Source organism: Lichenostomus cassidix, chromosome 12 (genome assembly GCF_008360975.1).
Source record: "Lichenostomus cassidix isolate B80296 chromosome 12, HeHo_3.0, whole genome shotgun sequence".
In the NCBI taxonomy this organism is placed as follows: Eukaryota; Metazoa; Chordata; class Aves; order Passeriformes; family Meliphagidae; genus Lichenostomus; species Lichenostomus cassidix.
This window is the reverse complement of record NC_139493.1, coordinates 16,915,630-16,937,596: the sequence shown is the minus strand read 5'-3', so window position 1 is coordinate 16,937,596 and position 21,967 is coordinate 16,915,630. Positions and strand designations below refer to the sequence as shown.

General features: G+C 42.6%; 1 long non-coding RNA gene across 3 annotated transcripts; it reads right to left on the bottom strand.

Moving 5' to 3' along the window:
* Nucleotides 1–973: 973 nt before the first annotated feature.
* LOC146431874 (uncharacterized) lies at nucleotides 974–21,805 on the bottom strand. 3 transcript variants are annotated; one of them, XR_014854792.1, is made up of 4 exons: nucleotides 21,069–21,805; nucleotides 20,288–20,399; nucleotides 3,302–3,580; nucleotides 974–3,173 (listed from the first exon to the last, which is right to left on the bottom strand). It is a non-coding gene; the product is annotated as an uncharacterized LOC146431874 (long non-coding RNA). The 3 variants fall into 3 exon arrangements; XR_014854791.1 differs by having other exon boundaries at nucleotides 974–3,580; XR_014854793.1 differs by having other exon boundaries at nucleotides 974–3,580; nucleotides 20,288–20,360.
* Nucleotides 21,806–21,967: the final 162 nt, after the last annotated feature.

Here is a 21,967-nt window from a genome sequence, read left to right as displayed (position 1 = left end):
TCCTGATGCGGGAGAAGTACCAGCTCATGCATCTGCGCTCGGACTCGGTGGGAACCGAGAGCGGCGGGTCGGACTGCGAGATGGACCCGCTGGACATGGACTCGTACCTGGGGGTGCTGGAGAACGCCCGCGGGGCGCTGATGGAGTGCGCGGGGGAGCCCGGAGCCGCTGCTCGCTCCCCGCCCGCCCGGGCCGGGGTCGGGGCCGGGGGCAGTGCGGCCGCGGGTTCCCCGCAGGAGGAGAGCCAGCAGTACTTCCCCTCGGAGGACGATGTCATCGAGAGCGAGCTCTTCATGGAGAGGGACTTCGACGAATTCTGCAGCAGGATCGCCTGAGCCCTGGGTGGGGGAAAGCAGAACTCTGCTGGCTTGGAACCTTTCCGTCTCGGGGGGGTGGGAGAGGTTTATTTATTTCTCAGCCATTCTCTTGCATTTTTGTCAGGAGGGTTGGCTAATTTTACAAATGTGTGTGTGTAAACAGGGGGGAAACCCGCGGCGCCCCCCTTGTAAATAAAGTGAACTTTTCTGAAGGCGAGATCGAAGCGGATCGCACTTTTGGGGGGGGCGGGGGGAGGGGACCGCAGGGACAGCCAGAGCCACCGTCGGTGGCACTGGAGAGACCGGGCGGGCGGGAGGGGACGGGCAGTGACCGGGCAGGGGGGCGGTGACGGCCAAAGTCACGGCGGAAAAGTTTCACGCCTTCCTGGCACTCACCCCGTTTCTGGTTTACGACGGAAAAGTGGTTTAATTATCGCTGCGAGCGGAGGGCGGCCAGGAAAGCGGCCCTTGACACACGGACCCGGCGGGAGCGGCAGGAGCAGGGGCGTTTAGGGGTGGGAAGGAGCCAGAGAGTGACAACTCGAAACCCAGGAGCTCCGAGGGGATCGGGATGGGAGCCCTGCCCGCCCCCCGGCTGGGCTCGGTGCAGGCACAGCGGGTTAGGAAAACACCGAAGCCATTGATTGATCCTGCAGCTCTTTATTGACCCTCGCTGGGGAATGCCGGGGGTGCTTTGGCCGGGAGCTCCTGCCCGCTCCCCCGCGCTGCTCCCCCGGGAACGGGAGCGCTTCCATGCCTGCCCCGTGCTCCTGACGGCAGGTTTATTCCTGTTTTACCAACTACAGCAGAGGGAGAAATGTTTAGAAAGAGATTTAAAGGGCCACCAGCTGAACTAACTTCGCCAGAGCCAGTTAGGATTAAGTTTGGTGTTTCATGCCTACCGTACAGGGAGCAGATCTGATCAACATTAAACTCACCAAATCCCTGAGGAGTGAACGAGGAGACATCAATTCCAGCTACAAACGGTTAAAAATTGCAACAGGTAACACATTGCTGGAACTTGTAGCCACGGGAGAAGACAGGGACATTGTTTTAACTGGTCTGAAATACAAGATCCGTCTTTGGATCAGTTCTCATCGTGCCTCCCTCAGCTCCCTGCCACATGCCTTGTGCTTTCTCCCACGTAAAGACACGGGGGGAAATCAGTGCGTGACAGGAGGACAAAGGGAAGGTGTGATGTTGATCTGCACATAAAGGTGTCCCTGCCCATGGTGGGGGGTTGGAACTGGATGATCTTTAAGGACCCTTCCAACCCAAACCATTCTGGGACTCTGTGGGATGTTTCTTGCAATTACAGACACAGAGACAGGAGTTAACTGTTATCCTTGCATAGGAAATAGTATTTCAAGACAAAATACTCAAAATTTGTAGTACTTCGGTTGCAATCCTATGAAACACAATGTCCAAAGACACCGTTTTCTTCACCCTTCTTAAGAAACAAAGCTGCTGAATACATTAAGACTAACATCATGTTTATTTTCTTTGGAAATAGCTGAGTGGTCTATACATACAAACTTCAGTTTGTTTGATGGAGGTTTGTATTAGAGCCATGCTTATTCTGGCAATTCTACTCCATGGGAAGTCGTTCCAGGAGAGAGGTACAGGCATAAATAAACCTCTCACACAGGTAAATGAAACCTAAGTTTGCACCAGTTTGGTCATCAGCAAGTTTGTATTTTATTAATGAATCTAGATCTGTACCAACATGTTAAATTAATGGTTTGAATGCGTGCCTTTTTTTCCCCCTGACTTGTGATTTGAACTGGTATGACAAAAACTCACTTGGAGCTTGGCCTTCATGCTGCTGGTGAATTTGCATCATAATATGGATGTGCTTGGACACAAGCAAAGTAAAGCAGGAGTGTAAATTAATAAAAGAGCGCAGGGCCATAATTACAGGTCACACAGTGCCTGACAGAATTACAGACACTTTCTATTTGAGAAGTGAGCCCTGTGCTCTCTCCACCACAGAGTGGCTTGCCATGAATGATCCATTCGTGTTGAAGCCCCAGACACCAGCCTTGCTCCCCTCCCAGAGGGAATTCTCTCACAGACCTTTCTTTATTGTGTTACTTTTGTTACTTAGATCTGGCTTAATTGTATTTTTTTTTCCTGTTTCCTTCCTTTATCCCTTGAATTAGGAATTTCCTAAAGGTTTGGAAAGTATCTGCCTTGTAATGGCTGCAGCCACAAATAGCACCTTGCTATTCAGTTTGAAAGCACCTTACAAAGCTGAAATTCAAAACATAACCAAGTTACTGAACATCAAAGCTGGGAAAAGAAACCAAAACCCATCACCAGCTGATCAATCCAGTGGCAAACAAACTTGCTCTACTCCTCAAACTTTACGATTATGAGTTTTATACATTCGTAAGATTTTTCTTTTATAGACACACTTCTCATACAGGTGAGCTTTACCAATTTAAGCAAATGCAATGACCAGAACCTTATATATCAAGTTTTTACATCAGCAAATTTTTGTTAGAAGTACATTTGGAAGTCACTTAATACAAACCACTGGGAAGTCCAAGGCAAACAGGGTGAAAAATTAAGGCCTAGGATGACACAACACAAAGGGTTCTGTTGTAACCTGTGTAAGGTATTTTTATGGCCAGTCTGGGCACAGGATGACTTAGGATTTGGTAAACCTACCTGGAGAGGAAAAGTTTGGTAATATTCTGAAGGAGGCAGAAGCATTTATTATTCATCATTACCATTTCAGCACTGCTGAGCAGGTGGATTAGCACTCTGTGTGGCTGTTTGAAGTCTCCAGCATGGCAGAAGTGCTACTTTTTGTTGAGGAACAGCAATGCTAAAAGGTCTTCAGCCAGATTCCTAAACAAAAATTAACCATGAGTGGAAGAAAATTGTCAGCCTGTCACTCTTTGTTTCCAACTATGCATTTGTCACAGATCTGAGGACGTTCAATTCAACATGGGGCGTGAAAAAAAAAGTGGTTTTACCTGGCTGCTGTACTGCTGTAATAGGAGTGACCATTTTGCTGTCATATGTTCCAATTACATTCAAATGTCTGTGGTTAATTTTTCTTTGCTCTTGTATTATTTTCAAGGTAAAAACTGATAGGTAATAAAATGCACGTTAGGATTGATTTATTTTTGCTGGGTGAGGATACCCTTTTTCACAATGCAGAAAGAACCCTTCAATCAAACTGGATGCTGTTCACCACCACTCATGGCTGTAGTGCTGCTCCATCATACCCAGCTGCAACAGGCCAGTTTTAGCTGTGAAACAAGAAAAGTACAATACCATAAATTTCCATCTCATGTTCAACAAACACTTTTGCATTTTGTGTTATCTTTAATGTTAATGATCCTTCTATCCTGAAATTTTACAGTGAAAAAGATCAGATGTTTTGTGCAATTCAGAACAAGGCAATTAGTTCAGAATAAAATTTTGACTTATGTGCCCTTCCTCCCCATGCTTCTTCAGGAAAAGAAACCCAAAGCCTAACAGCAACAGATTTAAACTGAAACAAACACACACTGTCTAGCAGGATTATCCCCAGCCAGTTTTAGGTCTTTTCCAGATGATTAATACTTTATTTAATAGCAACAATTTAATCAAAAGTTGATTCAAAATAATTAAAATTCCAAGCTCTAGAATAGTTCTTTTAAATATAAGCCAGCAACTTCTGCCAAGAAAAAACAGAGCTTCTTTCTGGCATGCCTGAGCACTTCAGTCAGGGTAAGGAGACTCAGACAGGAAAGTGCTACAGAGCTCTGCCCTGCCAGTATTCCTCGAGAGCCCAGTCCAGCTGGAAACTGAGTCAACGAGCTTTGCTTCAATAAGCACAGAAGCCCCAAAATATCATGGTCATGTGCTAATTTTGCTGTTTGAAGGCTTCTTGCAAGAGTCAAGTCAGGGGTAAAAAATGTACCAGTCATCGATCCTTACACGTGAGTCAGGGCAGCAGTGCCACTGCTGCTGCCAGGAAAAGGGCAAAGTAGAGAGTTTCCTCTTGGTAACTACACAGAGACTTGTCCAGGCCAGCATTTCCCAATTATCTTGCTCCACCCCTTTTCCCTCCACGAATGAGCTCTGTCATGCAGTTCCTGTCCTTATCAGCCCCCAAAGCAGGAACCATGAAGGCAAAGTGTGCTTTGCATCCTGCTCCCATGCCCTGAGTGCCTCTTGTGCCATTTCCAGAGAGGTGTGCCTGTTTCCCACCTCAGGAAACATTGCAGAGAGCATTCTTTGCCTCCTGTGTTTATACAACTTGTTACCACAGGATCCTCAATGCAGCTTTGAATGGAGCAGGCCTGTTACTTGAGCCCATTTACCAGATCAGTGAAAGATTCTGCTGTTCCCCTGCCAGGCACAGTGAAGTCATCCTTGTCATCCTCAGTGCCCACCCTTGATCATGGAATGTGTCAGTGGGACAGGAAGATGGATGGTCACAACCCAGCTATGTGGCACCTACTTTAAGTCTCACTGTGTTTACTGCAGTTCAAATGTCCAGCAGTCTTCCTGCCCAGCAGAACCAACAAAACCATGCTCAAAATCAGCTGTGTCCTCAGCACATTTCTATTTCCTGTAACACTTCATGCTCTCAAAGCAAGGAGACTTTGATATCCTTTGGAAATAAGCTCTCCAAGTTCACCATGGATTTCACCATGGACACATGCTGACTCCACCAGGCTTGTGCAATGCCTCCAAAGTTCTTGCACTAGAGGAGCTGCTGAACAGCCAGTCTTTATCTCATCGCACTAATGGTTTTATAACCTCTGTTGCATTGCAAGTTGTCTCTTCTCTGAACTAAAGGCTTCTGGCATAATCATCTCTTTCCCACACTGATCAGCCCTGAGATCCACACAGAATTATTGCAAGGGTTGCATCTCCTCTTGCAGAATTTCTAATCAGTTTCTCTGCATGAGTCACTGATGCTATTGAAAAATTCATTATCCACAAATGCAATCTTTGTATTTTGTCTTGTAAAGTTACAAGTGGCTTGTACTTGAAAGTGTCTTGCTCCTAGAAAGGTCATCTTTTATAACTGAGATCACTTCATGGCAACCAAAATTACTCGGTTTGTAAATTAGTTCTACCACAGATCAGTTGCAACGATTAAATGTTTTCCTTTTTCAATATAAGAGCTGCCAACAAGATGTCTCCCAAGAAAATGCAACTAAATGCAATTTTAAATAGAGAGAATTTGGTTCAGCATGGGGAAGGAAGGAAGGAATATTTCAAATGTTGCATGAATGCCAGGTGAAGAACGTTTTGTGGTTAACTGAGTGTAGGTGTCCAGTAGGATTGACCATCCTTTATGTAACAACATAAAACTGGATCCAGCAGTTTGTAAACAAACAAAAAGTACTTGCTTCCAAATGGGAGAAAAAGCAGGGAGGAAAAGAAGATCACAACTGCTCTGAGGTACTCTTTATCAATACACATTCTAGAGAGAAAAGTGTTCATAATGATGTGAGAAGGCAGAGGGTGGAATGGGGAAGAGGGAGGGCAACACTACCCTGTCACACCACAGTCCTACAGTCACATCACCCCAGCTTCAGCTGCTGGAAGAAATGCAGTGCTGACCACAGTTCCAGCTAAAATTCATCACTGAGAACAGACACTACTGAATCCTGTTTTCCAGCAGGCTCATGCCTGGTTGTTGACTGAATTATTTTCAATGTTTTTATCACAATTCGGCATCACAAGTTCATCCCTCTCTGATGACTATCTGAAAACTGACAGAGAAGAGAAACTTTAACTGAGAGGTAAATCTGGGGCTTTCTTTTGTTGATTCTTTGATGCACACATTGAGCTCATATTGCATTCTTTAATGCAGCACCAGTCTGTGTATTTATCCCTGTTCAGAACAGAAATGTCTGGTGTGTCCTACCCTTGAGATCTCTACACTTGGCCCTACAAATTATCATAAGGGACAGCTAACATGACACAAGGAACAGCATGATTTCTAAGAGACAGAGCTAGAAAGGAGAAATAATCATACATAGTTCAAAACATCTGAACAAGTGTTATTATTCTGTAGCTTGTGTTTAAAGTAGTTCCAGTGTCCAGCTTTACAAGCACACAGAAGAAGGTGCCATCCCTACTGAAACCTGCTTTTTCCATGGATTATTTTATTATTTAGTCCCATCCATCTTCACCAGCACTCAGTGCCAGAGCAGCTACATGTGCAGAGGGATACATACATACATGAGTAAAGAAATCCTTTGAGTGTGTCTCACAAATACCAAGGCAATATTGGATTAAAAAAGGTTCTTTTATACTCTTTACATCAGTTTTCCTGCATCCCTATTTCACTGCCCCATGTTACGAGAAAAGGCAAATCTCATGTTTCCAGACCTGCTCCAATCCACTTTACAGAGAAGAAAAGCCCTGTCACACATTTCAGATCATCAAGAAAATCTCCCTGTGCACAAGAGAACACATTTGTCCCTCTCCAGTAACCAATTACTACAAAACTCAGCAAGTATCAGATATCTACCTAAGGATATCTACATGAGAGGAGCAGGGTAAAGCTGTGAGCCTTCCAGAACATCAGACAGCCTCACCACAGAGGTTTGATGTTTCCCATTTTTGTTCAGAGAGGAGAAATGAGTCAGGCATACTAGAGTCTGGTTTGCCTCTGGATCTCAAACATGTACTATTTAATTATCAATAAAATCATGCAAGCATGAACAAAGCAATAAGCATGCATGGATTATTTCTTTGCTAACGCTTACATGAGTGAAGTTGCTCTTAAAGGGATTGGAAAAGTAATGGCATAGATTTATTCTACTTTTGCCACTCAAACAATGCAAGTGTTGCTCTGTGTTCTGATCCCTTTATAGGCCAGGATCCAGTGTGTCAATCAAAATTCTATTAATTAAAAAAAATGGAGTTGGACACTCACAAAATCAGAAAATTTCTTTTTAGTATTGATTTTCTACTCACTCATTATTTTGGGGTCCACTTGAAGAGGAAACTTAGATGTAAAGTCCCCCTCCTTTCAGGGGTCTTAATGGAAAACTGCCTAAATTGTGTGCCATTGCAGGGGTAGAAATACCAGCCTTAAAAAGCTCAAGCCTTTTCACTAGTCATCAGAAGGGACTCCTCATATGTCTGTTTTCTGGAAATCATTTCTTCTGTTCACATTACTGCATTTGCTTTAGCATCCTCCTGCTCCAGCTTTCTCCTTTCCCTTCTGTTCCTAAAAATCCTGTTTCTCCCCTTTCCTCCACATCTCTCATTGTCTTGTTCTCTTTACAGTTCCTAAACACACTAAAACCTACACACTAAAACCTTCTCTCAGTGGGATTGTAAGAAAGGGTGATCATCAAAACAAGAAACGGCTTCCCCCTCCCACTGTTTGGATGTGATGCAAGGATCAAAAATAATCACAAGCCAGCCAAGTTTAAGCACACTAGAAATACATCAGTGGACAGAGCACGCATTCTTCCAGCTCCATGTCTGACTCCAGGAGGAAAGCACACATCTGCTTCCTACCATTTGTCCCCTCATATTGCCCCAACATGGACTCTGTTATGCTAAATGCTCCCATTAGTTTATGGATCTGTCATCCCAAATGTGTCTAATCCCTGACTGGGCCAACTGATGCAATCTGTCCCTACCTCTCTTGCTGGGGCAAGGAGCAGAGTCTGTGTACAGTACTTTCTCTGAACTAGTTTAAATTTAAGCCCCCACTGTGTTCTGCTCTTTTGTGATTTAACACACCAGATATTCCATGCAGGAAATACTAGAAACATTGAACAATTATCAAAAATATGGAACTATTCCAAGGCTGCTTAACTCTCACCCATTTTCCCTCAGTTCCTTAGGACAGAAGAGCTTTGGCAGTGTCTCGCAGCATAACCTTGTGCAAGGCAGGTCTGCACTGGTGCTATGGCAGCCTTACACCAACACTTTGGACCTCGTTCAGCTCTGACTGACTGAGGCCGAGGCAGCAGGAGCTGTGTCTGCACTTGTCAGGACAGAGCCTGTCCCTGTGTTCCTACAGCTCTCCAGCCTCCGCATTTAGTCCTCTGAAGTCCTCGGGGGGACTGGGCTGCTTTTGACCAGGAGGTGAGACTTTGTCGTTGTGTCTGTCAGCCACACCCTGGGAACTCTCCAAGGCTGTGGAAACAAACACCAGTGCAGAGCTCTACTTTCTCAAAGAACATGTAACTAACTTCTGCCAGATTTTTTTTCTCTTTTTAAAAATAAATCCATATGTACATTAAATTCCCAACCCCTCAGGTTCTACCTCAACATATTTTACATTGCTACCACATTCAGGCAATATAAAAACTAATAAAAGTAAGTGCTTAATTGTGTAGTAGTATAGCAGGAAAGGAAAAAAGTTAGAGGTCTACATTTAACTACTTTCAGTGGCTCAGCAAACCTGCTGAGCCAACACTATGCTCCTCTGAAAAGCTTCTTTAAACCAAAGTCCTAGCACAAACTAGTTTCTTCATTGATAATAGATTAATGTATATCAGTTGGTGATGGCCTATCTAGTACTATTAAAATTACAGAAGATATCTATGCAAGTCAGTTTCTGCAGCAATCTCTAATTCTGTTTTTCTCTAAACTACTGCTCTGCTTTGACTTCACAAATTAAAGCAAGCTAAATCTTACACACATCAAAACAGAACCTCTGTTTTGTACCTGAAATGCAGAGCAGTTTGCATGATCTGGGAAGGAGAAGGGCAGGGCAGGGCAGAGCAGAAGCTCTAAGCATTACTTCCCCCGTGTAAGGTCTGCCCAGTGCTGCAGGCAGAGGAGTGAAGCTGGAGGACACTGATGGTAGCGCTTGCCGGGTGCAGATTTGTCCATCTGCAAACAGAGCAAATCCTTGTCCCCTCCCAGCAGGGACTGCGTGTGTTAGAGCTGTTTCAGGTCAGAACCAACTCTCACTTATGGAAACAACACCACTGTAACACCAACAAAAGAATAACACAACCTCTAATTTTAGAAACCGTCTTGCATGGGATCTGCTCGTGCTCCTGAGAGGCGACCTGCTCTTTATGTGCTGGATCAGTGTTTCCTGACCCGCTGGATGTTGTTTTGAAGAGTTTTAAGAGACACTGAAAGGCGAGATGGCACAGACGGCAGGGAGGCACTAGGACCCAGCAGAGCTGAGGAGTGCGAAAGGGAGGCAATTCGCTCCCCCAAGAGCCTGCAGCTCTACATGCTGACCCTCCAGCCTCTGCTGGGGAAAAGGAAAAAAGGGGGGAATATAGACAGTACTTTAACTTATGTTAAAATATGGCTTTAAAATCTAGTTAAACATGAGCAAGAAACAGTTAAGTTCACACGGAAAAAAAGTTGGCTTTGATCAGAAGGAGGAGGAGTTTGGCTTTCAGTAATTTGGAATGAGAAGTAAATGCAGACTGTAATGAAGCTTCATGGCCGAGCCTGGCCGCCTCAGGGGTGCCCTCAGCAGCCCCAGGGTGGCTCTCAGCACCCCTCTTTAGCAGCCAGCACCCTTTATTTCCATAGCCAGGGGGTGAACACAGCCCCCCGAGCCAGCAGTGCCCCCCAGCAGTCCTCCCAGTGCCGCAGGCAGAGGCTCATTTTCAAATCCTTACGGGTTGGATCGCTAATTTGGCTGTGTAAATGGTGAAGGGATTGTCTGTGCTGTAAAAGGGGACCGGGGAAGCCTGCACAGTGTGCCCGGGTTTGTCAAAGTCATGCTCCCAGGATGGCACTTCGTGACATACATAAAGAGCAGACGTTTTGAAGAGTCCCTTCGGTGCAACAGGTCCCAAAGGGCCTCTGCATTGCAGATTCATGGGATCACCGAGGTTGGAAAAGACCTCTGAGGTCATCAAGTCCAGCCATTTAACCCCTGCAGACATGACCCCAATGAAGCTCAGTTACAGACGTGGGGTCAGGAGCCTTGACACTGGGAGGAGCAGCACCAGGGGTTAGAAAAGGCTGCTCTTGCTGCTCCAGGGAAATTAAAATCCTACCAGTAGGGATTTCTGCCAGGAATCCCTGTCTCACATACAGAATGCAACGAGAGCTCAGTGCAATACACCATTTAACCTCCTGACTCGCTGCTTCTGCCCTCACACCAGTATGACCAGATCTGTTCATGTTTGGAGGGTGTTTTTTCTAGAAATAACTCCTGTTACTGCTGAGCAGTGTAACCCTTTGAACACCTCCCTTCACCCTCTCCTCCCTAAGTAACTCTGTGTTTTTCACATCTTCACTCCCTTTTCCCTTTTTGATTTTTCAGTCATTAGCCTCTGCTAATGGACTGCTCTTTTGGGTTTCGTTTCTTTCTTTTTTTTTTCCTTCTGTGATTTTGAGAGAACATGAAAGCCAATGCACGAGAGACTCACAGTAGAAATGGCTGCATAACCTGAACCTGATTTTTGTCTCTGGTTAAGTGGTGAAAAAGGCAAGGCAGGACATAGAATCAGGTAGGGCCAGAAAGGAGGATGCTCATCAGCTGGGACACAACAGGAGAAAGTTACACTTATTGAGACCAGAGCTGTTTAACTTTTCTGAGGAATTGAAAAGTGCCCTCCAGCACTAACTTTCTATTGCCTGTTTATTTCTGAACCAGACTCCCATTGTAGCCATTATTTTGACTTCCCCAGCATTCAATAATCTACATTTCCTCTCCTTGCATTAGCCTGAATTCTACTTTGAAAAAACACTTTTGGATATTAAAAGAAAAATGGCCTGAAAAAAGTTAAAATTTAGGCAAAGCAAATGTTTGAATGCTTCAGGAACCATTTCCTTTCTGGTGAAAGAAAAAATAGCACACAAGTTTCTGCTTGCTTCTCTGCCTTGAGATTTATTTTCTACTTCTCCCAGTCTTTCAGGATTCCAGTAGCCCTAGAGGGTTCAGCAGTACAGCTTTGTCCAGCTCTGTCTTAGGTGCACAGAAAGTCCATTGCAGCCCTCCAGTACCTGAAAGGAGCCCACAAGAAAGATGGAAAGAAACCTTTTACAGGGGCCTGGACAGACAAGACAAGAGGGAATGGCTTCAGACTGACAGAAAGTAGGTTTAGATTAGGTATTGAGATTAAATTCTTTCTGTGAGGGTGGTGAGGCCCTGGCACAGGTTACCCAGAGAAGCTGTGGCTGCCCCTGGGTCCCTGGCAGTGTCCAAGGCCAGGTTGGACAGGGCTTAGGGCAACATGGGATAGTGGAAGGTGTCCCTGCCCATTGCAGGGGGTTGGAACAAGATGGACTTTAAAGTCTCTTCCAACCCAGGCCATTCTAGGATTTTAGTATTCTGTGCTGGCTGTGAAGAGATTCTTCCTTCCAGGGAATCTCTCCAGTTCTGGAAGTCCTGGCCTTGGCCACACTCCCACAGCACAACCCCCAGAGAGGTTTAGTTCAAGAACACTACAGAGAGAAGCAGCCCCTCCTTAGCTGCACAGTATTTGCACAGCAATTGGTATTTTTATAGGCACCAGAGCTGCTGCACATCTGTGTCCCTGACGCAGGTGCTGGGTGTTCCTGGAGGGAATGGCTGCACGTGTGGCACTCCTGCTCCAAAATGGGCAGCACAGCCAGCTCCTTCCAGAGACACCAGTCTGCTGCTCCTTCCTCACACAGCTCCTCTGTTCACCCTCCTGCAAATTCTGGGCTGCAGGACAAAAGGGCTGTGTTTAGAAAGCAGCAGAAGATTTTGTCATTAATGCTACAAATTATTAAAGAACAAGTGGCATTAAATCCAGTGTACTGTAAGAAATCGTAATCCCGTATTTTCAGGTGTTCTGGACTGGACAGCAAAGTATGGAGCATTGACTCACATCTAGGCCACTTGCAGAGACTGACAGTCAATTGTTTCCTGTTTCCTGTTTTCAAATATTGGGTCTACAGTAAAATCACAAAAATCTCACTTGAGTGTCTGTGTCTCTTCACTAAGGAGGAGATGTGTGTGTCTGAATGTGGCTCCAGCAATCTAGAATTAATGAATATTTTATAGTCCCATTTTAAGGACATGCACATAAATAAGAGAATTGCCTGATACTTATTCACAGCTGCTGCCATAATAGGGAACCAAGTTAATGAAAAACATCAGCAACTGTAGCTAACAGGGGAGGGGGAACAGATAAATACAAAATGCACACAACTGTTATTGCTGACTTTCACTGTGACAAGGAGAAGCACTACTTTCCTAGAGTTGGCAGCCTGGAACGTTTTGATGTGGATTAATTTGCCCATTACTAAAAATCTAATTAATTTACTGTATTGTGCACTACTCAGATATTAGTGGTTTGATCAAAATGTTTTAAAAATCCTGTTAACAGATCAATTCAGGAGGGCCCTGTAGATCAATTCAGGAGGGCCCTGTTGAGTAATGAAAGCCGTAATTCTAACTTGGTTAGAAACTGGAGTTATGTGAGATAATTTACATTACCAGTGTTGCCTCAAATGGTATTTGTGACCCTTAAACATCTCCCTTAACCTCTCCAGGCCCCAGCTGGTAGGCATGGAGGAGGTTATTTCTGCAGAAGTAACACTTCTCCAAGCTGGGAACTCTGAATGATTTTTTGTGAACTGTTTTTGGTTTACTGACAGGTTTTGATTAAAGCTATTCTCACAGTACAATGCTTTTTAGTCCATTCCAATGCACCTATGAAACAAGCTTGAAAAATGCACTCAGAGAAAATGACAATACACTAATTTGTAACAGAGCTAAAAAAGATTCTCAGGTGACAAAAGAAGGGGAAAATAGGGAAAACTCAATTTCTGTGCTGGAGAACTATTTCTAAGGTATTTTCCCTCACTGACCATGTGACAGACCTTGTTACTACAGACCAGGAACCTGCTTCCTAGAACAGCCACTATAAATATGACATCACATTAATTAACCTTTCTTTTATTCCTCTACATGAGTAACACTACAGTGGAAAGTCCAAGATAATGTGCTCATTAACTTTTCCATTCTTTGAAGCAGTAAACTGACAAATTCAAGCAGAAGTACTTGAAATAAGCTCCATTTGTGTCATTATTTCCTCAGTTATATGCTCAGCATAAGAGACAACTTGTTTCCCATGCATGAAGCAACAATTCCATACCACATGCTAACCTGAAATGTTCTCTTCTGTACCTATTTCACCCTAAAGTGGCTCATTCAATCAAGGGAGGCTTTTAAGCAGATAGTGGAGCTGCAGCCATGACTAAGTGACAATAATGAGACCAGACAGCTTAAAACCTTGATATTGTTCCTGCCTCATACCCAAGCTGACACCCCACTGAGATCCTTCCACATTTGCCTCCCTTTATGATACTGCAAAAGGCACAGCTCATCAAAAACAACAACATTAATGAGATTTCTATTAGGATTGCAATACATTTTTCTATTGGGACCATTTGGACACTACTATTTGCCTAACTATTCGTCTCCTAATTAATTCTGCTGGCAGTTGCAGATTTTCAGTTACATAAATACTTTCCTGTGTTTGTTCAATTAAGTGGAAAGATTCCTGTAACCTAATATGTTAACATCAGGATAAAAACAGCTGCATAACCTCCACCTAATACAAAAAATCCTGGAGCTCTCTAAAGGAAAAGCCTACCAAAGTTCCTTAGACCTCTTATTTTTTCCCCTGTAATTTCTTGTAATTTTCAAAAGTGTATTACAAATATCTTTTTCCATCCTTCAGAGCTGGTGAAAGGTATTAAACTACCAGTGAGTGAAAAATAGCATTTCTTTGGCGAGCTGCATGGCAAAGAGCTTTACTACAACTTTACTACGCTTTACTACACTTTTACACTTAAATCTTTAAAGGTTTAAGGAATAAGAGTTCAGCACTCTGCTACATTATCCAGCACCCACATACAGAGCTGGGGATGACAACAGAAGTTCTGGTGTATTTTGTCTTCCTGGCTTCCATTTCAGTGGGGACAGAGAAAACTCATTTAGCCAGCTCTTTGGAGGAGCCTGTAGCACTGCCACTGCCTTGTCTCAGCAAATCTGGCCAAAACCCACTTCTAGGAGAGCCACAGAAAAATGGATTTCTCCCAGCAGGAAAAAGAATTTAATTGTGCAAAAGGGCAAACTCTCTGCAAGTGTCCACATGGCCCATGTCTGTATTCCCTGACTGTTCCAGCTCCTGTGCTTTCCATCCCAAGCATTCCTATCCAGACCACCCTTCCCACCTCCAAGGTGCTTCAGACTTGCACCTTTTTAAATAATTACAAATAATGTGGAGGAACGTCTTCTGTAATTCCACATCAGTGGTTTCTGTGCTTTCCCATGTGTGCACAACAACCTGTCTGCTTTGGTTTATGACCTGTGATTTACATTAAAAATTGCCTTTCAGGGCAAGAATGACATGCCAGCAGGTAAACACTTAGTAGCATTAGAGGCAGAATTAGCTTTTATGACATGACAATCTCAAATTTAGGGCCATATTTAGGACAGCCAGAGTTACACAGAGAGTAACTGTAATTCAGTTATGATTTGGTATCTAAATGTTCTTATCAAGAAAGTCTGCCATTTCAGCAAGGTAAAAGTAGAACAAGTGTTTTAACTCCATTGGATTTTGACAGCCCTCATGATTACTGCACTTTTAAAACAAACACCTCATGGTACACATACAGGCTGCTTGCAATGTCTCCATTTGCTCTCCCTTATCACAGACTTATTTAAGTTTCCAGTTGGAAGCCATCAGCTTGGAAAGAGCTGGTTTAGGCATTTTAATGAGGTGCTGACTTAGAACCCCATTTTAATACTCAGAAGGAATAACAGCTGATAAGTACCAGCCTCCAAGGTTACATGACACACATTGCTTTTTCAGACTATAAATGGGATTATTGAGTGTTACAAAACAGAATTAGACTTTTCATTCTCTGGGACTGTAAAATTATTTCGCTGTGGATTAGCTCTAGGTTTTTTAAACATTATCAACATTATCAATTCGATTCAATGCAAGAACTTCCAGCTGTGTCAGTTAGGACTGTAGTTAAGAAAAAATCATGCCAATTAACCAAAGAGCCTCACAAGATAAAGATGACACTAACTTCTTTCCAAAGGACACATCCCAGTTAATACACAACTCCTGTTTAATTGTTCAGCAATGAAATGCCTCCTATGACTTGGCATTCCTGCTTAATTGCAGTTGTACAAAGAGAACCACTGCACTGTACGTGTGACATGGATTTCACATGAGTAAATAATATATCTTAAATATCAAATAGGGATGCAGCAGATTATACTCACAACCAAAAAAAAGAAAGCTTTGGATTTTTATCTCAATAGTGATGAAGCAGGAGAAAACCTTGATAGGAAAAGGAGCAGGATCCTTACAACCAGATGGCAGTGAAAATGGAAGGTTCAGAATATCCTTTGGCCTGTCTTCACCACAAAGATGTAATCTTGGTTCCTAAATCCAGGTGTAGACACTTCTTTCCCCAAAATCTAATCTAATCCCTGGTATTCAGGACACCAAAAGAACTTCTCTGTGGAGTTCTTTTCCACACCTTTTAACTTTTGCAACCACATTTTTCCTCTCAGTTCCTCATGTTTGGAACAGAGCAGTTTTCCAACACAGTGCAGAGCCTCTTGAACCTCTCCCCTTCATCCAGATCAGCACATAATTCTCCAAATACATTTCAGCAGGAATGACAAAACTCAAACTCAGCTATCAATTTTAAAATAGAGGATTTATGGCAAATACCTGTACACTGTATTAAGATATGCACCTTTCTTGCCAGCTTCATCTATCTTCCTGAGATAGTCTGACTGGTGTACATCTAGGTAAACTCTGAGCTCAACTTGGATTTGATCTCAACTATTACTTAACTTTTAAGTCACACAGAATCATAGAAGGGGCTGGGTTGGGAAGGACTTTAAACACCATCCAGTCCCATCCCTCTGCCATGGGCAGGGACACCTTCCAGTATCCCAGGGTGCTCCAAGCCCTGTCCAGCCTGGCCTTGGACACTTCCAGGGATCCAGAGGTAGCCACAGCTTCTCTGAGCAACCTGTGCCAGGGCCTTACCACCCTCATAGAGAAGAATGTTTTTCTAATATCTAATCTAAAACTCCTCTCTCTGTTTGAAGGTATTTGAAGCTATTTCCCCCTGTCCTGTAACTCCAGGCTCTTGTGAAAAGTGTCTCTCCATCTTTCTTGTCATCTCCCTTCATGTACTGCAAGGCCACAGTTCAGTCACCCTAAAGTTTTTCTTCTCCAGGCTGAAGAGATTTTGTTTAAGACTGGAAGGGCTGAGGGAGGTAGAGATGGGGAAACACTATGTTTTTCTAATTATATTCGCTGATTTTTTTAAAGACATATCTCTATTTTTAGAAAATTTTGTCCCCCAATACACACATTGGACACATAGTCAGTGAATAAATAAGTACATGACCTTGCTTAATTCACTTCTGAGGCAGAAGAGGCAAGGATCTTCCCTTGTGCTGTAAAACCTCAACCTGGAAACTGCAATTCAGGTATAGCTCTCCTTCCTTAAAGGGCAAAGAAGAAAGAAGAAAAATCATTCATCTGATTATGACCTGGAAAGAGACCAGCAATTTGTGCTGGGCTAAAGCCAGTACAAAACATTCAAGCATAGATGATCTTCCTGAATTGGAGCTCCTGCTGTCTCAATCAGCAAAATGAAAATGTGCATGTTCCCAGAAGTGTAGTTCTTCTGCAACCCCCAAATATGTCCTGTCCTACCCCCTCTCCACCAAAGAACAGAACACAATCAGTGGCTAAAACAAGCATGGGTAAGAATGTAGTAGCACTGCTATAAAACAAGCTTTAGTGAGGTATAAAGGCCTGGTAATAAACTTGCTATAAAAAAAGATGTGAGAATAGCCCTTGTCCTAAAAACACTGGAACAAGTAGATCTAACTCTTTTACAAAGTAAAGCTGAATTAGAAAACAACATTAACCACGTGAATTTGCCACCTGCCTCTCCACCTGGTCCTGCCACCTCCACCTCAGAGGCAGCAGAGGAACACTATCTCATCACTCAGGCAGAGACTCAGACAAGTTAGCTCAGATCACCAATTTAAATCACAAAGCTGGTCCGGCTCACTTTGCCCAGAGCATTTACAGGACACTCACATCATCGCTCTGGATGCCTTGCAAAAGGCAGCAGTTACCACCGGGCAGAGGATTAGGAGAATCTGCAAGTCAGGGGGAAACAAACATCCAATTACAGCTGTATGTATCAAATGAACATTTCTGTAGCAACCAGTGACTCAAATCAGCCCGATTTTCAGGGTTGAATTTGTATTTATTAAAGAAGCAAAAAATGTTAATTTTAACCTGTTACAAAAGGTAAATAATCTGCCTGTTTCAAAAAACTTCTGGGCCATAAATTAAACAAAGAACTATAGCAGATTAAAGTGTTTGGTTTTGTGCATTTCTTTGGGGTTATACATTCACTCATTTCTGTGGGTAAGAAATTAAGATGAATTTTACCTGATCTGTTTAAATTCCTCTGCACTCAAAAACTTTTTAAAGTTGAATTTTAACTAAAAATAGTAATAATAATTCAAAAGTAACAATGAATGGTCTTTAAAAAACCCCAAACCTGATGAAGTTTGCAAGCATCTGTTCTCCCTCATTTTTCAAGGTTATTATTATCCATCAGGAATGAATGTGCTCCATAAAGTTTAAAAATATTGGGGGTTGGACTAGATGACTTCCAGAGGTCCCTTCCAACCATTTTCTCTACAGCTAGAGGAGAGAATTGACTGGTTTCTATTTTGTCCAATTAAAATACATACTACTAATAATATATAAACCAAACTTCCATTGTCACATACTTCAGTAATCAACATTAAAACAAGTATCTTACACATTAAACTTTTAAACACTTCAAGGTCATAGAATTTATTGGCAACCCAAGTATTACCAACACTTATACTCACAGAACTATAAATGAGGAGGTGAGAGCAAAGCTAACTGTACAAATTCAATGCCCAGACAATCAGATGAAGGCAGGTAATGAAATTATCACAGCATCAACAAGTCTTCAGCTGAGTTTGTACTCTTTATATGCAGGTAAGGAATAAGTCAGAAAGTGCAATGCTAAAGAGGATAGAAATGAAAATTTCCCTAATTAGCTGGTTATTCAGCTGAAATGAGACACCACTAGCAACTGTTAGGTGTTTAATTGTGGTATCTTGCCTTTTACCAGCAGCACAAAAGTCAGCATTTCAACAACTACTGTATTTTCCTGTCTGAAACACGGCTTTAGAAACAATTTCAGGGGAATGATGGCTGTTTGCTTGTTGAGAGCCAGATCTAGAACAACTGGTATTCCACAGAATCCCTGAAAGCATCTGGAAAAAATGGTTAATGAACACATCCCCGAAGGCTTTATGGGACGTTTCAAAGCTTTCACGTGCTGCAGAAGAGAAGCTGAACTCTGAAATGGACTGTGACAGTATTTGTAGCTATCTGTGTAGGAGAGATTACTCTTTCTAAATATTTTCTGTGAGTTCTGCGTGTCAATGCCTCTTACATGCCAGCAGTCACCAGCTTCAGTGGATCAAAATCTAGTCCGTTTATTTGGGAAACAAGCAGCTTGAATAACCCTTCTTGTTTCAGATTGCTTCTGAAAGGCTGACAACCTGCTCATACCATAGATCTGCTCATTTTCAGTATTTGCACATTTTTTGGGCAGTCACTGAGGAAGGGTGGCTTGTCACCCTGGTACTGGGGTGGCAGGACAAGAAGTAAATTGATTCAGGGTCCTGTTTATAAAATAAGCTCTTACCAAAACTTAAATGGTAGGAGGCCTGGTATGAAATAGTTACAGTACTTGTGATAATTGACCAAAATTACAAAACTGACACTATCTTTCAAGAGGCCAAGGCTGGCACCTTTGCTCTTTGTACAGGACAATTTTCACTTTCTGATCTGATAATAGTTTTTTTAAAAAGGAGAGGAACAACATAGAGATCAGGGACTTCAGATTGCAGAGAATAGGTCAGATAATTTCACTAGACATTTTCTATAATTAAGCAATATGAAATGTTATTGATATAAACAGTTCTCTTTTTTTCCCCTTAACAGTAGAGATTAGGAAGAAGTTTAAAAAAAAATAAAACGTAAAAAGAGAAACCAAGAAGGGCAGCCAAGCACCAAAATCCACTGACAGCCGGGAAAGGAGACTGACACCTCAATTTTATTTGTATTCTTAAAATCTATTCCTGCTGCCAAGGCTACCGAGTTGATCTGCTCCATTTACATACAGCACGAGAAGCCAGAGCCCAACACAACTGCAGCACTGCCAGACCTGGAGGTGAAGGCACTGCTTTGTTAGGCGCATTCCCATGCCTGAAGCCTCAGTAAACGAAGAAAATCACCAATGGCAACTAACTCTGAATAAACACAAAGCACATTTCAATGGCCAGCTGAAGTGCCCAGAGGAGACAGACATTAACCACTCTCACACTCACCCTCAGGACAGTTTTGTGTCCACTTTTCACAGTTCTTCCCTTGAATGTTGTTTGGTTTGTTAAAACTCAGATGCTTAAAGTAACAGTGCCCAATGTAGTTACTAAACCCAAAAATAGCCCTCTAACAATTACTCAATTTATTTGCCACGGTCATCTCCAAGACTTTTATCTTTGGTCAGAACAAAAGAATTCCAGCCTCCTGCCCATTTTAGATAGATAGAGGTTTTGAAATGATGTAAGGACAGCCATTATATGTTGGGAGATTATTTATGAAGAACAGAAAGTTCAAGGGAGAGGGAAAGAAGTCAAATTGCTTTCCAAAAATAAGAAGAAAAACTTTTTAAAAACAGTATACTTTGTCATTTTGTCTTTGCTTTTCTCCCAAGACCAAAGATCTTGCATTGTGACTTTATCACTATTGGTTCTATATCTAGAAAATTAAAATGTTATTATTCTCCAAAATTACAAAGCTACAAAATCTAAAATTTTAAAAAAACCAAACCAAAAAAAAAAAAAAAAAAAAACCCAAACAAGACACAAAACTAAAGTATTTGTCAATTCAACTGCAAGATACATAAAATGCTACCTGCCAGCATCAGTTGGCTTGTTCTTCCAGGATGCAAAGGCTTCCAAACCAGCATGGCATGCTTGAAAGATTCCTGTAATAGATGCACCACAGTGGAGAAGTTTAGCAGGACCTGAGCAAATATAGAGATCATAATTTCAGGAATCCGATATAGGAAACAATTCTTTCAAAGCTCTCTGCTGAGGTTTCAGTTCATTATCTATCAAAAGAAAAAAAAAAAGAGATCTCTTAAACAGGTTATCAAACCAACACTGGAGTTTTCAGGAATGAGTCATTTTACCTTCTCTGTGGGACAAGGTTTAAGCAGATCCCACCGTTGGAAGGAGCCTGGGAGCACAAATACAGAAGAGGCAATTCCATCCTGTCAGGAAAAGGAGCTGCACTTTCCACTCTCTGTGGTCATACAGTTTGTCTTTTCCAGACTGGGAGGTTGGAAATTTGTTGTTAAATCGCAGTTCTAAATAATTTAGGAGCTTTAGATATTGCTGCAGTACAACCTATTTTTATTACATCGCCTTTACAACATAAAAACTATTGTCTTCAAAATTAAGTTTAAAGCACTACCCCAATATAAAAGAAGCTTTTTTAAAAATATTCTTTATCCCCCAAAGCTTAAACAAGGTTATGTAAAGAGACATGCATTTGTTAGCATAGAGAAATGAAGAAGCCTTTTGTCTCAGTTATTGTCTAATTGTTTTTTTGTGTAAAATGCTGTCACATTTGGTAGGTGCCAACAGGCTGAGTAATCCAACAGTCAGCTCTTTAAACTACCTACCATTACCTTCACAGCATGAAGACTGCTTTTTACCAAAGATAAATGAAGCTATTCCATATGATAACACATTTTCCCCACTAACTCCAACAGCTGTAACCTGAAAACAGGGGAAATAAAAGTTAATTGCTGAGTTAACCCCAAAACTTTTTATTTGTTTAGAATTTAAAACAGTGACTGCACCACATGATTTTGTTTCTTATGCTTTACTCTGCCTCCTCTCCTTGCCAGTACAAAACACATGCTGTTCAAGTGGCCAAGGGGAATTGGCTTGCGTATGTGGTAAAAAGGGTTAAAAGTTAATTGATAATGGATTAATGTTAAGGGGTTACTGAAGGCATTGGGTAGATTTGAAAAGTTAATTTGCTAGTTAGAATAAGTATTTTCAGAATTGTAAGTTTGTTAAGAAAAAGCTTGAGCATGTCTTTTAACAAGTTAATAAGGGTTTATGCCTCCCAGATTGTTGTTTCGACTGGATTTTAACTGTTCCAAATGTTTGCAATGTTTTAAACAAAAATAAACTGTGAATTGTAGGGGAAAGATGGCCGCCGGGAGCCACCGAGGAGTTTTCCAGAAGGTTCTCTGCAGCTGTCAGTCAAGGTGTCAGTCCGAGTGCCTGACGCCCAGTGCCCTCAGGGAGCATGCGCAGAGGGGAGGAGCTGGGGTGGGCCACCTCCAATGGGCGGGCAAAAGGGCGGGAAAGGAACGGCCTGGTTCGGGATTGGGTAAATGTAGCCAAAACGCTTGATTGACGTCTGGAGGGCATAAAAGCGGCTGCATGAGCTCCCCGCCCTCGTACCTCCGGCCAGAGCCGCCCGGCCAGAGCCGCCCGGCCAGAGCCGCCCGGCCAGAGCCTTGGCTGCTGTGCTGTGGGTATCCTCTTTTTCTTTAATAAACTTTGGAAATTT